A 12,248-nucleotide genomic window follows, 5' to 3' on the forward strand; every position below is an offset into this window, starting at 1 on the left:
ATGACATTTGCCCCTATAATACACATCAAAATGGTGTCAAAGGTTATTGCCCTTGGACAGCCAGGGCATTAATACAATTGTATGGAGGAGAAAGGGGGCAAAATTGGGTAGAGAAGAAAGAAGTGAAAGAGGATAGAGAGCGCACCAAACACATTGATTTTTAATCTTTGGGACGCAGTGTGCTTAAATACTGAGATTTCCAGACTGGGTGGGAAGAGTGAAATTATTTCCCCATGGATAAAATGGCAATCATCTTTGATTTTCTTTTATTGACCATATTACATATTTGCAATGGAGAAGGCAGATGACAATATAGTCACCAGGTTTTAAAGCTTTAGCATTCAAAGTCTGAGTTTAATAATGTTGGCACAAATTACTTTTTACTGTGACTGATTAAAATATAATAATTATGACATTCGCCCCACAAATACAAGTCAATATCGTGCAATAGGTAAGTCCATTTGGCAGCTCACACCATTTACAAGAATGGCATAGAGGAGAGAGAGGATTAAGGAGGCAGTGGAGGTAGACTGGGAAACAGGTGAAGAGGAGAGAGAGAGAGAGAGAGAGAGAGAGAGACGGAGGAAGTTTCTTTTTTAATCCACGGCTTTTGGTATGCTTAAATACTTAAAACCTGGCATTCTCACAATGGGTAGCAAGAATGAAATTGTTTGCTCATTGATAAAAATGTCAATCATCGTCATATTGTTACATTGACCCCAATAATAAATATTTGCAATGGAGCAGGATGAAAACTATATGGACACTAGGGTGCAGTTTTACTAAGATGTCACGCAACACAACAAGACAACTTGCTGCGAAGGATTGCCTGGCAGGGAGAGAGCAGAAATGTGCCATCTACTAAGAGATGATGAACCTCCTTACACTGGTGAACCTTGTGCTGCCTAATACCAACATGGACACCCTTGCACAATGATGTAAGGGTGTCTGTGTCACAGGGAGAATTGTTTTGAGGAAGAAAAACAATCCTTAGAAGCACTTTTTCTCGTTCTATGTGTGTGCTGTGGAATGCAGCACAAAGGTAAAAGGTATTAAAGAGCAGTAATAAAGATATTTCTCCTTGTTACACCTCACTTGGGACCTTATCTGGGTCTGCTTCAAAATCCTTGGGTGGACATATAGGAATATTCATGCTCTACCCATGCAACTCCTTCTCAACGCAGAGTAATGCAAGGTAGTGATTTGCTGCCTTATGTTACCCTGGATGTGCTAAACAATGCAGGGCCACACAAGTGTGATTTGCATGGTTTGGTTAATCCCACTTATGTTTTTGCATTGCCTAGAAACACTTTGTTTGACACAAGGTCAATACAAGCCCCTAGTAAATCTGCCCTTAGGACTCAAACTTCTAACCGTCAGAGTGAGAGTCTACGAACTGACTACTAGGTAAAAAGTGATTCTTTATAATGATGGATCAAAATATAGCTATGACATTCCCACCATAGGAAAATAAAGCCCTCTTAAATACAAGTACACTTTCATTGGCTTCATAGTAAGGGGCATGTGGCAGGCTGAACAGTATACACCAGACAGAGATCCGATAGTATGGTAAGTAAAGGTTTATTTTTATAGGTGTTATCTTTGTTCATTCAAGTTTATATAGTGAAATATGGCGTGGCCCAGTTAAATGTCTCTTCTTTAACTTGGTCTTCCTTCTTTCTCTTTTCTTCCTTGGTCAGGTTTCTCGGGTAACGTGGTAAGGCTCCAGGGAGGTACCGACAAGAAAACAGAAGAAGGTTTGGGTAAGTATATAGGTATTTATTGGGACTCTCTACAGTGAAGAAAGAATAGGGAATGGGTAAGTAGGGGAATAGGAGAAAGGTGCATCCACCCGTGAACTGTGACAAAGCCTAATAATATCTGTGCTTCAGGTAAGTCTTAAGGTGCGCCTGAGAGGTTAGGTTTTCTCAGTCAGACTATGCCCTTTCTTTATCCCTCTCCCCTCTCACCCCTCCCCAGTTCACTTTCCCAGCGTAGATGTAGGGTTCCTGCCCCTTGTCCCTAGGAGGGACCGTACCTTTGTGAGCCACGACCCTCCAGGGTCGTGGCTAGGCTCCTTCGTCTGTCTCTCCTGTTCTCCGAGACTGCTCTGCTCCTGGTTTCTGGTGGCCTCCTCCGTCGTGAGATCACCAATGTCCGTCCTCCTCTTGCTCTCGAAGTTCCTCTCTCCGTCGCGGTTCTCTCCCCTCTGCCGTTCCGCGGCTTCTTTTAATCTGAGCGTTTCCCCGGGAACGGGGAAACGCAGCTGCGGCGGGTTGCGCGTCCCCATGGAAACATGGGGACGCGGAAATGACGTATCGGGTTCGCCCGATACGTCAGTTCCCGTTGTGGCTGTTCCCGTGATCGGGTTCACCCGATCACATACCCCTTCCCCAGAACGGTCCTGTTCGAGGACCGGAGTAGGGCAAGGAAACCTGGATAGGTAATCCGCGGGACCCTGTTGCGTACCAGGAACATGACAAACCTGAAAGGAAAATGGCTGAAGCTCAAGAAATCATCGGAGAATTCTAGAGTTGGAATCCTTATGGGAAGCAAGCCAGGTAAGCGGAGCATGATCAGTATACAGTACAAAAGGTCGACCCAGAAGATAATACTGTAAAGGCTCCACAGCCCATTTAATGGCCAAACACTCCTTCTCGATAGTGGGGTAATGGCATTCCCGGGGAAACAGTTTCCGGCTAATAAAGACAATCAGGTGGTCTCCACCACCCGCATCCGGTTGAGCGAGCACTGCCCCAATACCCACATTTGAAGCATCTGTGTACACATGAAAAGGTTGGGAGAAATCAGGACATCGCAAAACCGGTTCTGAGGTAAGGGAGGATTTTAACTGGTCAAAACTGTGTCTCTGACTGTCAGAAAAAGGAGCCAATTTGTTGGGGTGTTTTTTTGATAATAGGTCCGTAAGGGGTGCCGCCACAGTGGAATACCCCGGGATAAACCTACGATAGTAACCCACGAGCCCAAGAAAGGAACGCAAATCTCTCTTTGTCTTCGGGGTTGGGGCGTTTTGAATAGCTTCTACTTTAGTCATTTGGGGTTTTAACATACCACTGCCTATCTTATAGCCGAGATATGATATGTCAGTCTTCCCCAAGACACATTTCTTCGGATTAGCAGTCAACCCGGCGTCTGTGAGAGTAGTTAAAATTTGGTGTAGATGGTACAGATGGTCAAGCCAAGTATTGCTAAAGATAACAACGTCATCAAGATAAGCGGCAGAAAATGAATGAAAGGGTTTTAACAATCTGTCCATCAACCTTTGAAAGGTTGCCGGCGCCCCATGAAGGCCAAAAGGTAACACAGTGAATTGATATAAACCAGATTGAGTCGAGAATGCTGTTTTTTTCTTTATCTTCAGGGAAAAGGGGTATCTGCCAGTATCCTTTAGTGAGGTCTAAAGTAGAATATACTTAGCTGTACCCAGCTTCTCGAGAACATCATCCACCCGGGGAATAGGATATGAGTCAAATACAGAGATGGCATTGAGTTGGCGGAAGTCAATACAAAAACGAACTGTTCCGTCAGGTTTGGGAACCAGAACCACGGGTGAACACCATGGGCTGACAGAAGGCTCAATAACTCCCAGGTGTAACATCTTTTCTATTTCGTTTTCTATTATATGTTTCCTAGCCTCTGGATTATGATAGGGCCGTAATCAAATAATCTGACCTGGGGTTGTTCTTATTCTGTGCTGGATCAGGGATGTTCTGCCTGGTGTGTCTGAGAATACCCCTGAGTGCTGAGTTAATAGGGCATCTAACTGATCCTTCTGTGCCTTTGTCAACGAAGTGTTGACAATGGGCAAGTTTACCTCTTGTTGATTCCCCGAGGGAAAAATTCTATCTCTACTTCCTTAACGGGGGATAAGAGACAACTCGCTGCTACTCTCTCGCTAACCTCTGTTTCCGCTTCCCATTTCTTGAGAAGATTCACATGATAAATTTGTGTTTTTTTGGGGTTGACACTTAACTCAATGAGATAGGTAACAGGGGAGATGGATCGAACAATCCTATATGGCCCTTGCCATCTAGCTAACAACTTTTGATCAGATGTGGGTCTCATAATCAACACCTGGTCATTAGGAAGGAACGTACGGAGTTTACTTCCCTTGTCGTAATAGTTTTTCTGTGACTCTTGGGCCTTTTCCATATGTTGTTTTACATTCTCCCATAAATCCTACAAATGTGATTTCAACTTCTGAACGTATTCTAGAACTGGTCTCCCCTCCTCTTCTTTTTCTTCCTCCCAGGTTTCGACTGCCATATCTAAGAGTGAACGAGGTTGCCTCCCGAAGACCAGTTCGAACGGACTATGCCTTATAGAGGACTGTTCGTGGGTGCGAATGGCATATAATACTAAGGGTAATTTCTGATCCCAGTCCCTCCCGGTCTCATCTACTATTTTCTTTAAGAGAGTTTTAATAGTCCTATTGTAGCGTTCCACCAGTCCGTCTGTCTGTGGATGATAAACTGAAGTTTTAATCTGAGTAATGCCAAGTGTTTTACAGATCTGCTTCATAAGGTTGGACATGAAGGGTGTGCCCTGGTCAGTAAGAATTTCTCGGGGAAACCCGCTCCGCGTGAATACTGTTATCATTGCCTGTGCCACCGTTTTAGTCGTCATACTGGAAAGAGGTATGGCTTCGGGATACCGGGTTGCATAGTCTACTATCACTAGTATATATGTATGTCCCTTAGTTGAGGGAAGCAAGGGTCCAATTAAATCCATTCCCACCCTACTGAATGGAATATCAATGATGGGAAGAGGTAAGAGAGGTGCTTTCCGGGGTCGGCCTGGTTCGGTGAGTTGACACCTAGGACATTGCGAACAATATTTTCGAATATGAGCAAAAACCCCTGGCCAGTAGAATCGTCGGAGGAGATATTCTTCGGTTTTGTCTCTGCCAAAATGGCCCCCACCCGGTTGATTGTGGGCTAGGAAAAGTACTTGATCTCTATCTGTCTTGGGGACTACTAATTGGAATTTGCGTTCGCCTGCCCTGGTGGTGGTCACCCTATACAGAAGATTGCGTTGTACAAAAAAATAGGGACCCACCTCGTCAGTTTCTTCGGTTTTGGCTGTTCCCCAAGCATGAGTGAGAGTAGGGTCCTCCCTCTGATGCTGTCGGAAACTGATGGGGTCCCTGTGATTCTCCGCTATAATTCTTATGGGTTGAGGTTGGTTATTATTTGCTCGAAACTGGGCCTTGCCTTCTCTCTTTTCCCGGCGAGAAAGTTTTCTACGATATGGGGGACAGTCAATGTCGCTATAAGGGAAAGGAGCCTCTGCCCACCATTCGAAGTTCTCCTTGTGGGTACTATTTAATAATACCTGGAAGTGTACGTAGTCTGTTCCCACGATACATTCCTCTATTAGTTGTTCCATAACCCCCATGGGAAGAAAGTCTCTGTAATCCCCCCATTCTATTTCTACTGTGGAGAGAGGATATTGTGCCTTATCGCTGTGTATACAGCAAATAGTTACTCTTTGGCAGGTGTTTTCATCTATTGGGTCTATCAAATCTTGTCATATTACTGACTGAGTACAACCCGAGTCTATGAGGGCAGAGAGGAGATGCCCATTGATTCGTACTTTCTGTTTAAATTTGGTGTCCCCTGTTCCTGTACATAAGACCCTGCGTCGGGTTACTCCTATTTCCATAGGTTCTGTCCCCTCTGTTTTCCTGGGACACACGCGGGCTATATGACCCCATTCTCCACAGTTAAAACATTGGGGTCCGGGTATTGGATGGGCCTCCCCTGGTTTACGTGAAATAGGGTCTTCTACAGGATATCTCTGGATGGGCCGTGTTGGAGTAGTACTGGGTTTGGAATTGGGCCGAGGTGATGGTGCTCTTACGTCCGTGGATCTGTGATACGCACAAGCCAGATCTATAGCCATGTCCGTATCCACATTAGGATGTTGTCTTATCCAGTTTTTTGTACCTGTGGGTAATGAGTCCAAATATTGCTCGAGGATAATTGTTTTAATAACATCCTCTCGACTAGTGCCTATAGGCCCTAGCCATGTGAGCACCAAATCCTTAACCCTAAAGTAAAAGGTTCGAGGGTCCTCATTTTGACCCCATCTAATCTTACGGAACCTCACTCAGTAATACTCCCTGTCGTGCCCAATTCGTTCTAAAATGCTCTTTTTAATGTCTTTATAAGGTGTAGTTCCATCAGGGTTGGCCGCCTGATAGGCTGCCTGTATAAGATCGGTGAGTAAGGGTGCGATGTATTGTCCCCATCGGTCTTCGGGCCACTGAGCCGAAGAGGCGACCCGCTCAAAGTTAGTAAAGAACGAATCAGGATCTTCCCCTTCCTGATACCGTTGAAGAACCGAACTGGGGACATTAGGGTGCACTTTACTAGCAGCTATGGTCTCAGTTAACTTTTTTATGGCCGTCTCGTGAACCAGCTGATTGTTTGCCATTATAGTGGCTTGGCTCTTTAGAGCGGACTGTAAGGCTTCCCTATCTTCTTTGGCCTCGCGCTGGTGAGCTTCCCAAACCAGCTGTAAATGTTGCTGGCCTTCCGCCAGTTGTTTAATCATGTCCTCTAGGCTCGGATGTTCACTCATGGTTATACTGTTCCTCAGCCGCCGGGACTCACGGATCCCACTTCTGACACCACTGTGGCAGGCTGAACAGTATACACCAGACAGAGATCCAACAGTATAGTAAGTAAAGGTTTATTTTTATAGGTGTTATCTTTGTTCATTCAAGTTTATATAGTGAAATATGGCGTGGCCCAGTTAAATGTCTCTTCTTTAACTTGGTCTTCCTTCTTTCTCTTTTCTTCCTTGGTCAGGTTTCTCGGGTAACGTGGTAAGGCTCCAGGGAGGTACCGACAAGAAAACAGAAGAAGGTTTGGGTAAGTATATAGGTATTTATTGGGACTCTCTACAGTGAAGAAAGAATAGGGAATGGGTAAGTAGGGGAATAGGAGAAAGGTGCGTCCACCCGTGAACTGTGACAAAGCCTAATAATATCTGTGCTTCAGGTAAGTCTTAAGGTGCGCCTGAAAGGTTAGGTTTTCTCAGTCAGACTATGCCCTTTCTTTATCCCTCTCCCCTCTCACCCTTCCCCAGTTCCCTTTCCCAGCGTAGATGTAGGGTTCCTGCCCCTTGTCCCTAGGAGGGACCGTACCTTTGTGAGCCACGACCCTCCAGGGTCGTGGCTAGGCTCCTTCGTCTGTCTCTCCTGTTCTCCGAGACTGCTCTGCTCCTGGTTTCTGGTGGCCTCCTCCGTCGAGGAAACGCAGCTGTGGCGGGTTGCACGTCCCCATGGAAACATGGGGACGCGGAAATGACGTATCGGGTTCGCCCGATACGTCAGTTCCCGTTGTGGCTGTTCCCGTGATCGGGTTCGCCCGATCACAGGGCCTATTTACAAGTCCCTTGCGCCTACTTGCGCTGCCATAGCATAATTATTTTTTTACACTAAGAAAGCATTACGGAGACCACCACTGTGCATGCATTTAGCCACTTTGTAACCCTTGTGCCACATTATATTGGGGCTAGGTATAATGAATGCAAGAAGCCGTTCCCACACATGGAGGCTAAATTAAATTGTGCAGTGAAATTTACAAGATTTCACTGCACCATTTCTTCCGTCATTTTTAATGCCTGCTCAGGGCAGGCGTTAAAGTGACACTACCATAATAACCTATGGGCATCCCTATGCTTTGCTAGACTGGCGCCATAATTTACGGTGCTAATCCAGCAAAGCACCACAATAGCGTCATAAATTATGACACTATTGTGCTAACGTTTGCCATGGTGTGCTGCATAGCAAATACTGCGTCACCATGGTGACGTTAGGAGGCCACAAGGCAATGCAAGAAAAGTCGCACATATATTTTGTAAATATGCCCCTAAGTGTCATACCCTAAGGAAAAAGACCTTGGCTTTTGCCTGTATGACCCAATCAGCTACCTAAAGCCACTAGTAAATAGAGTTTAAAACACAAATTAGTTCTGCCAGAAAAGATTTTGTGAGGAGACAGTGGGAAACACTTGTTAGTGCTATTTGGTCAAACCTTTATAAAGGTTTTTGACAGATGGTTGAAAAGCATTGTTTTCATTCTGTAATTAGTTGAAGACAATGGGAGGGGACACACTGATTTTGGGTATGGGAGAGATAATAGTATCAGTAGGCATGCCAAGCCATCAAGACATACCTAGTACAAAGGGACTTCTGATGGTGCCACATCAATATAATCTATGTTTCCACGCTACTCAGATTCCACTCATGATTCAAAAAGTGACAAGAAGGTGTAAGATTTCACAGTCTTGGGCCGGTAGTTACCTTGTAGAATGCAGCGGAAAGGTCTAGTAGTATGAGAGGTGAGGTTTATCCTTGGCCCAGAAGGGTGCAAACTTCATTTGTGGTGGTGATGAGTGCTGTCTGTGTGCTATGGGTGCTGGAAAATCCAGATTTGGTGTGGTCGAGAAGACTGTAGGGTACATGGTGGTTGGTGTTTTGATCGTTGATTACCTTCCCTATCACTTTTGCTGGGTATGGTACAAGGGAGATGTGGCAGAAGTTGCTCAACTTATTGGGGTCTACTGAGGGTTTCTTGAGGAGGGCCGTGACTGTAGCAAGTTTCCGGTCTTCTGGTACGGTTGGTGAATCAATGGAGGAGTTGATGATTGAGTATTCGCCATTTGGTTAGGTATGTCTGAGTGGACAATGTGCAGGTAGGTAGGGATGTCTTTGGGGTCAGGTAGTTTTTCAAAGTTACTGTAGATCTTTTCAATTTTACTGTGGAAAAAGTCGGAAAGGTTGTCACAGAGTTCTTGGGTGACGCTGGCAATGGCTTCTGGGGTGGTGAACTCCTTGATGATAGCAAACATTTCTTTGTCATCGATAGAGCTGGCTTTGATACGTTAGGTGAGTGGTGATAGTGGTTAATTTGTCATCAGCATTATGGTTGGCTCTCTATTTCTTCTCCAGCTGTTTCCAGTGTATTTTAGAATCCCGAAGTTCGCCTGTGTACCTTGAAGCATGTTTGTTGTTTCCATGGAGTTTGTGGTTTTTGATGGGTGCAAAAGCATCTGCACAGTTTGTCTCCATTGGTTGAAGTTGGTGATGCCGTGGCTAGGTAGTCAGTGGTGTTGGGCTGCTCACTTCTGAGTGTGCTGTACAAGTCAGTTTCTGTTCCAGATCAGGCTGTGTAGGTTGATGCTCATAGGAGCTTTGGTTTGTGGTATGGACATTTTGAAGTGGATGATGGAGTGGCCAGTCCATGTGAGTGTTGAGGCTGAGTGGTAGCTGATGATAATGATGGAGGCAAAGATGGTGTCTTTAGTGTGTCTTGCGCTGTGTGTGGGTTCTATGATGAGTGGGAAAGTTCTATGTTGTGGAGGCTCTTGAGGAGTTTGGTGGAGCAGTGATTGAAGGGGTCTTCCAGGTGGAAATTGAAATCACTGAGACGTCCTACGAGTGACTGAAGTGTGAGATGAAGTTCCTTCTGTATGCTAGGCTGCCCTACAGGGTATAACTGCCATTTCTTCATAGGCTAAATTGCATGTGTTCCAAGAAGGTGGTATCTGTGTCCGAGGGAGTCTTTAGCCCGCCCCCATGCTCCTCCCTCCTCCCAGGACCTTCTTAATGGAGGCCACTGCACATCAGCACCACTGGCGCAGATGATCAAAGGCAAGCATGTCTGTGCCTTGCCATGCATAAACTGCATCCAGAGCCTCAACCCCTGGTCAAATCCTCCACTGATGCTTCTCAGCAGTGAACCTTTGCACGCTCACCCTAGAATGCCTATACGCCTGGTGCTGCTGCATAGAGCACCTCAGCACTGTAGGACCTTTCTAATGGTACCATTGTCCCTTCACCTGCAACAATCCGCCCTCAAACACACCCCATATTCAGACTCCCACACCACCCTCTCGCACTCTCACCTCACCAAACACCACACCAGACCCTCCACAAACATTCACATGCTCCTTAACACCCACATGCTCAAAAAATTTACAATTGAAATGTAGGATCTCCTCAGCAACACACCAGATCTCCTTTTCCTAATGGAAACCGGAATGAATGCCTCTTCATCTCCCAACATCCCAGTGGCTATCCCAGCAGGATACAAAATTGCACGCTAAAGACCGCTTCCACAAACGTGGAATTGGAGTTGACAAGACATAGAAAGACACTCTCAAATACAAGTTGCTCCAGGCTTTTGTTGGGTTGTCTCTCTGTTCTTATGTCGAGTCTTGTGAGGATTCGAGAACCTTGTCTCGAGACTCGACATAGGACGGAGAAAACGGTTGGATGGGCGACGGTGGCGGAGCTATGAATTGCTGTTCTGCGTATTGTGGATCATACTGAAAATAAACAATACTTACCAGAATCCAAGACTTTTCATTGGCGACGAGGGACTGCAGGACAGCTGGACCTATGTGTGCACCTTGTGAGGAGTTCATCGCGCGGCGTCTTCAACCGGCCTTCAGTGTTTCGACCCTGCTGAGGGGAGTCTTTGCAGCTCCGTTCGTCTAGGAGCCTACATCCTGTTTTTCATCTTTTATCGATTTTTGGGCTGTTTTGGGGGCAGTTTAACACAGGAGGTTTCTGCGCGTGTCGGATCAGCGCGCGCGTCCTCCTGTTGTTATTCTTGTGTACCGCTACGCAACGAAGACGCCGAATACGCGTCTTATGTGTTACTTCGTTTCCTGGCAACGGAGACGCCAGGAAACAAGTGAATCGATTCAGCTACGCAACGAAGACGCCGAATACGCGTCTTATGAGTTACTTCGTTTCTTGGCAACGGAGACGCCAGGAAACAAGTGAATCTGACATTTATTTCAAATATTTGGAGCAGCACAGCCGAGGTATAGCTGACTAGTCCAATAATACTTCAAGTGCACTTTTACTCGCTTCCTTCATTCGTTGGGTCAAGTATTCATCAGTCATCAACGAGTGGAAAAAAGATACGTTTTCCAAGCATTTCAAACACCTTGAGCAGTGTGTCTTGAAAAATTAAGAGGACACGCATATCATTAACATTTATTGTGGTTACATTTAAAATGCAGCAATCCATTCTGCCTCCTCCTGTATTCTCTCCGGATCCTGTTTCATCAGAAGCGGATTGGGATTCCTGGAAAGAAGGTTTCGAGGCATATTTAGATGCCATTGACGGTGACTCCTTTACTCATAGGAAAAAGTTTGCTGTTTTACGTCATTGTTTAGGTCCGGAGGGCCGCAAAATTTTAAAACATATTCCACAGATATCTGTTGCATTAGATGTGGGTGAAGGTGATGGCGGTATGGATGAATATGCTTCTGCCATTAAGTCCCTTGATAACAGATTTAGATCGTGTAAAAATGTTATTATGGAAAGACACAAATTTTATAAAAGGGTGCAAGTTCCTGGTGAACCAATAGCTAACTATGTGGGAGCTTTAAGGATGTTAGCGGTTTCTTGTGATTACAAGGCATGTGAGGATGAAATGATTAGAGATCAACTTGTCGAGAAAACCAGTAATAAGAAAGTTCAAGAGACACTATTGTCTACACCGAATTTAACATTAGAAAAGGCTGTAGAAATAGCCACTAGAATCGAGAATACAACAACGTATATGCAACAGATGAGTATAATTAGTCAGAAAGATTCTCATCAGAAAGTAGCTATAATTAAACAGAAATCTAACAAATCTCAAGCAATTACCAGAGCTGAAACATCAGTTAGGAAGGATAATTACAAGAAAAGGGAATGTTTTAGGTGTGGTAGTTCCACCCATTTAGGTAATGCAAGTAATTGCCCTGCGGTAGGTAAAAAATGTTCAAAATGCTCCAAAGTTGGGCATTTTGCCAGAGTGTGTAGGGCTGTTAACATGTCAAGTTCCAGTTCTAGGGACAAGGTTTTTAAGTTACACAATGACGATTTGGATGGATCTAATTCTTCCTCTAATGAGGATGACGAAATTCTTACTGTTGTATGTTATTCTAATGAGAGTGACGTTGTTATGCTTAACAACACTAAAAGGCCTACCTGTAAATTGTCAATTAATGGCCATGAAATAATTGTTGTAGCCGATTCTGGGTCACCTTATACACTTGTGAGTCAAAAGGTGTGGAAGGAATATTTCAGCCATGTTGGGCTCAGGAAGTCGAGCATCAAGCCTGTGGGATATGGTGGCAAACCAGTGGAAGTTTTGGGGGAGTGTGAAGTTGTGTTGAGTTTCCAAGGTAATGTGACTAAGGGGATAGTGTAC

This window comes from Pleurodeles waltl, chromosome 1_2 (genome assembly GCF_031143425.1).
Source record: "Pleurodeles waltl isolate 20211129_DDA chromosome 1_2, aPleWal1.hap1.20221129, whole genome shotgun sequence".
Taxonomy (NCBI): domain Eukaryota; kingdom Metazoa; phylum Chordata; class Amphibia; order Caudata; family Salamandridae; genus Pleurodeles; species Pleurodeles waltl.